This window comes from Chrysemys picta, chromosome 2, assembly GCF_011386835.1.
Source record: "Chrysemys picta bellii isolate R12L10 chromosome 2, ASM1138683v2, whole genome shotgun sequence".
Lineage (NCBI taxonomy): Eukaryota > Metazoa > Chordata > Testudines > Emydidae > Chrysemys > Chrysemys picta.
Genome location: NC_088792.1, coordinates 278872238 through 278878237, shown reverse-complemented (window position 1 = coordinate 278878237; position 6000 = coordinate 278872238). Strand labels below are relative to the sequence as shown.

The window sequence follows — 6000 nt, the reverse complement described above, 5'->3', positions numbered from 1 at the left end:
GAGTGAACTTTTGAAAACTACCCTTTGCTTTGTTGGTGCTTAGCTACAAGGTTAGCAAACCACAGAAAATTTTAATTCCATCTATTTTTCCAAAGCAGGGGAAGGCACTGATTGATCACATTCACACTGAATTTCAGCTTCCAACCATCAGCAGTTGTTAACCTAGCCCTGTTCAAATGTGTGCATACCATTTTTTTAAAAGCATAAACTATGTAACTTTCCCCCCTTCCCTCTCCCATAGCTCAGAGAAGGACTTTTTGCTCAAACTTTCCAAAAATCACACCTTGGACAAAGATGGAGCTTAGAAAACGTAAGCCTAAAATGTGTATTGCTTAGAAAGTGAAACATTGTGTAAAACTGGGCTGGGGTAGAACTCCCAGAGGATTACATCTGTATGCTCTGTACGGTATTGTACTGTATTTGAAGACAAACACTCCCTAACTCCTGACGTGCAGCAGTCCCACCCGTCTTGCCATTTGGGTCCTAGTTCTTGCTAATAAGGTCTCCAGTAGGTAGTCCATTCAGCTTCTCTCCCTCCTTGTCCTGCAGATTCTCAGAGCCGGGCAAACTCCATTCTCTGTAAGGGGATTCTGCATGAATGTTTTCCCCAAATGTCATTCTACTCTCTGCTCTGGGAAAGGAAGTGGCTATCCTTTTTCTTTAGGAACTTTTGACTAATGTAAAATTTCTGTATAAAATCCATTTTCATTCAAAGGGAAAAGAAAAGGTCCAACTTCCAACTGTGTTTTGCTTGAAAAGCAACCTGTTTTTACCTGGAAAATTGTCCTGTCTTTGCACAAAAACAAAGATTGGAAAATTGTCCCTTTTGTGAGTTTGTTACAAAAATGCAGAAACCCCACGAGTGAAACTCTTGCGTCATTTAAGTCAATGGCAAAATTATCATTGACTTCAGTGGAGTCAAGGTTTCACCCCACCAATTCTGAGAGGCTTAGCATTCTGTTACAGTATTTCAGGCACTTCTGTGGACCACCTGTTTCCTCTCAGCTGCGCCATCACTCTGCAGCCCATCAACCAGGCTTTATGGAATTGTCTCTGATGTTCTCCTTCCTCACTGCCCCACTAGAAAACGGTTGTGGGTATGTCTTGGGCCCTTCTTCTTCTTCTCTCCCATCCCCTTTTCCTGCTGCTGCTACGATTGTCCCTTTAACCTGCTTCCAGCAGGCTGCTGAGAGACGGGATTGCCCAGGCATTGCAATCATTAACCTGATCACAGAGCCAGAGCGCTAGACCCGGCTCCACACTAGTAACAGTGGCAGCATAATAATCAAAAGAGCAGGAGAAAGTGAGTGCTGGAGAAGAGTGGGCATTTATTATTGTTGTTGTTCCTAGCTCCGCCACAGCCTGTGTCTGAAAGAACCAGGAGCTGGAGCAGCTGTTGCACTGAGTGGTGCTGCCACTGAGTTCCGTAACCATAGCAACAGCATCAGCACCATCACCATCCTCCTCCTCCTCACTCATTCTCCTCCTCCTTAGCATCATCAGTACCAGGAGCAGCAGCAGCAGCCCTGACAGGAGCCAGAGCCCAGCAGCAGGGACTGCAATCCGCCAACTGCCTTTTTGTACCTGCTCCATCGACACCAGCAGCAGTAACCACAACCTTGCTTCCTCCTGGGAAAGGGAGAGAGTGTGTTGAGGGAGGACCCTGCAAAGACCCAGGTAAGATCAGCTGTGCTGCTTGCAAACTCTTCCCTTGATCAGTGCAGTTTTCTGTACGTGTGTGTATTGCTAGTTTATTGGCTCTCTTGTTTCAAAGGCATTTTAATGACATTTCAGCCAAGCATGTTGTCCAAAGCATGTTTTGCTATCTTTGCCATACAGACCCTCTCTCTCCACCTCCCCCCAACACGTGAAAAATAATAAATCCCTGTAATATTCCAGTGAGAGTGGGTAGAAATGGGGTGATCAGGGGACACAACGTGATCCGAGTATGAACGACTCAAGCTCTGTGCTTCAAAATAAAAGTGAAGGGTTGCAATGAAGCAAAGGTCGACGTAGCAATAAATAACCCTCTGAAAAAAATAATCCAGGCAACAATGCTTTTCCCTCTCCTCACTGCACAGAATAAATTCCTCGGGTCATATTTAGGAGAGATCTGTAAAAAATAGAGGTGTGTGTATAGGCTAGAGAGGAAACTTCATTGTAATCTGTAACTGAAAGGGTCATGTTACGTGCTTTAAAATAAAAGTAAATAGTTGCAATAACACTAACGTTGTCATAGCTATTAATAATCATTTTAAAAAAATACTTACCAAAATGTTCAGTCCTTCCTATCTTAAAAAAAAATGTAATGAGTAAGAAATAAGGGAAACTCACTGGATCCATATATAGAAAAACATACATTGGGTGCATTTAAAAAGGGTAAAGATCAGCAATAATGCAAAGACGGGTGTGGAAATTAATCCTCATTTAACTCACAAATAAATAAAAATGCCATACAATGCCCATATGCAAACTTGTATCATGCGGAAAGTGTGAGTGTGTTTGTGTTTGTGGAGAGGGTAAAAGTAAGTTGAAGCCAAGTGGTAACTGTTTGCTATGTAATGACTGCAGAGAGCTCTTTCCACTTACACGTAACTAATATTTTTTGCAGCAGTAAGGAGAGATAGAGACGTCAGCAGCTATCTCCTCCTCCCCCCCCCTCCCCCCGCCCACCCTCGTTATCACTGCCTGCCTGGTTGGAAATGTACTTCACTGTAATGACAATCAGCATTTCAATAAAAGGGAGCCAGACATTAGCAAAGTCGTACCCGTGAAAAATTATAACCCTGCTTCTGCTTCATAATTATGCTCTGAGGGTGGTCTGGATGTGAGGTAGCCAGGGCTAAACTGCACCTGTCTTCATGTTGAACAATGATAGAGAAGGAGCATATGGGTCCCAATCCTGCAAAGCCCATTTAAATCAACAGGAACTGGACGTGCTTTCGCACCCTGCAAGAGGCACCGAAGGTGTCACAGAATCATGCCCATTATTTCTCTCTCATATGTAATACACACTACTTACACAAGCTGTTGTGAAGCACAGAATATACACAGCTCACCCTGATGGAGAAAGTGCTATAGAATTGACAGAGAACTACATCCCTGCTGTGGAATTCTATAGGATGGACTAAAAAACCTGTATGGAGATTAGCATTCAGAATCCAATTCTGTAGACTTGCAAAGTAATTTCCTTAGAACCCTCTCGGTATCATCGTTACTAAAATCTATAGGACTTCTCCATAAGAGGATGTTTGGCCTTATTAATAAAAGTATTTTAAAATAGCCAGGTATAATTAGAAGGGCTGATTTTTGGTCCTCGTTCTAATTAAATCTATCTACTGTGAAACCATAGGTCCCTGGATGACATCCACTAGGATATCCTGGCCATATCTACGATATATCTTTGGACAGGTTGGATTTCCTGTTTTAAGGCTAGAGAATATTATAATTTTGGGAACCCTCTTTTGCAATGATATGTCTTGGAGAGGATGGGTCAGGGAAAAAAACCTGCAGTAATAGGAACCTGAACCTGATCGTGCTTATGATGCTGATAAATCAATTGCAGCATTTTAATCAGTTTTATACATGTTGCAGGGATATCAAGCACATAATCAAGAGGGAACATCGTAAAGAATGAAGCAGAGTGACTATTTCATCAGTGCAAACAAATGATTAAAGGTCAAGGGGCTTTGAGATTACGCATAATGTCCCCAAAATATTATTCTGAATGATTACGTTGCTACTAGCTGGGGGCGTATGATTACATAGAAGCCAGCACTATATATACGCTGACTCCTGATTACTATGGGGCTGCAAAACTTCTCTTAAAAAACAGCTCTAGGAAAGGCAGGAAATCAGTGTATATATAGCAAAGCAATGCTCATATAAAATCACAGTGTGTTGAGAGATGGAAAATGCTGTCAGTTTATGGCGAGTCAATCCAGTGTTTAGTGTTTGTATCCGTGTAAATGTAAACAGTCAGGATGCTAGGCACTTAGGGTGTATCTACACAGTGATAAAAAACCTGCGGCTTGTCCGGCTCAGATGACTCGGGCTTGGAGGGCTCGGGCTTTGGACTGTAAAATTGCTGTGTAGACATTTGGGGGGGTTATCACTGTGTAAATGTACCCCTAGAATAACTGATTTTTATATTCAGGGCCAGCCAACACTTCCAGCTGACAGTCATTACCCCCCACTTCCTCAAATTAGAATCTTAGGAGAGGATTTTCCTTGTATCAAATGGCTTGTTGTCTTATATTACCATTTTGTGCTAATGTGGAAGGACACAATCTCTCTTACTTTGTACTTGGAAGTTAAGGATTGGACTCTTGATGACCATCTAGCATTGGTATCTGGCACTGTTCTGAGGGGGAAATGCTATTTTGGTACCTAAAGATATTAACTATCTTTTAAAAATCCAGTTCCTTTTTTCATTAGTCCTCAATGGAGCTTAGAACACAATCAGGCTTGTATGGTAGCTGCCATTAAAAAGTCAGCTTTTGTCAACAAGTTGCAACAGTCATTTCTGAGACACAGCAGCCAATTTCCTCTTATAAGTGTAGGGGAAACTGCCATGTTCCACATGCCACTGTGTGGTACTATTTGGCAAGTGATTCTTCATTGCTGGTGAACAATGTATCTGATATTGTTTGATATGTTTTAAAATTCATCTTCATTTTATTTAGAGGCTTTGGAGAAAATTTGTTTTTACTCAGATTAATTTTCCCCTTTATTTTTTCTTGTCTCAGTATTTTAAGTGGTATGTCCTTTTAACTGGGTAAAATCAGGTTTTTAATAAAACAGACAAATTAGTTATGGCAAAGGATTGCAAGGTGATCCAGGGTAATATTTTCAGAGATGCTAAGCAGCCGTCTACTGTGGTCCCTTTGGAATTAAAGGGAGATATGGGGCCTCAGCAACTCAAGGGATCAACCCCTCTAATCCATCTCCCCTATCAGGGGAAAACTGTTCCTTGCTAGATAGGAAAAAGAACCACACATCCTAAATACAATTTAACCCATGCTAACACAATGTAGATCTTTGTCCCTATGACTGGGTGTACCAGGCCCTTTGAGGCCCCCTGTTGGAGGCCTTGTGGTCCTACCAAACCCTGCCCCCATGAAAGAGCAGTGAAAGTGGTGCCTGCCTAGAAAGGCTGCAGGACACAGCCAATCAGAGCACAGAAGGCTGAGATAAAAGGAGCTACAGGGGCTAAGCAGGTCAGTCACTGTCTGGAGCCAGAATGGGGGAGAAGGAGAGAGGCTGTGACTCTCTACAGGTAAAGAGTCATGGGAGAGACCTGTTTAAGCAGGGAACAGAGAGCCCTGGGGTAAAGGTGAAGAGGAAGGGGCTAAATGGGAAGAGGCCCAGGGAATAGCAGCAGCAATGGCATTAAAGGGAGCAGCCTGGGGCTATTTGTAGGGTCCCTGGGTTGGGATCTGGAGTGGTGAGTTGGCCTGGGTCCCCCCACTGGCAAAGTGGTCAAAGACCCCAGAAGGGGACAAGTTTTGTTTAGAAGCCCAAGCACAGGGCCGGAATTTACAGGGCTCAAGGATGGGCCTGAAGAACCTGCAGGGGGCCAACCATTTGCTGAAGTAGGCTGAATTTGAAGGAGTGACCTGGCTGGAGAGCTGGGGTTATAAGAACTGATAAAGGCTAGGAATCTCCAGAGAGAAAGCCCAGGGGGCACTTCTCTATACCAGGGCAGGCACAGACTTAAAGCTAGCACAGAGGGGGCTGAGGATGGAGCCCAGAGACAGGGCTGTAGATGGTAACAAGGACACAGAGACTGGCCCTGTTGGACCTTTTACTCTGGTTTTGTTTGTGTATATTGGTGGTGTGTGACTTGGCTGGAGGGCTGGGCCACTGAAGATTCACCTGAGGAGGTTAACAGCTGACAGGGGGCACCGGGGGGCAGAGAAAGAGAGAGAGTGCAGGAGGTGCTCATGAGAGAGGAGTGTCTCCTATCACACCCCCTCTAGTGGCCATCTCACTGGAGAG

The 6000-nt window shown here is 43.8% G+C and overlaps 1 protein-coding gene across 3 annotated transcripts in view; it reads left to right on the top strand.

Moving 5' to 3' along the window:
* Nucleotides 1-1492: 1492 nt before the first annotated feature.
* Nucleotides 1493-6000, top strand: part of FAM135B (family with sequence similarity 135 member B) — a 331843-nt gene continuing 327335 nt past the window's right edge. For 2 of the 3 annotated variants that reach the window (XM_065586241.1, XM_005291038.4), the window contains exon 1: nt 1493-1677. The gene's annotated coding sequence lies outside the window, so the exon portion shown is untranslated. Of the gene's footprint in view, nt 1678-5203; nt 5279-6000 lie in introns of those variants that run through there. The other variant, XM_065586240.1, reaches the window with a different exon arrangement.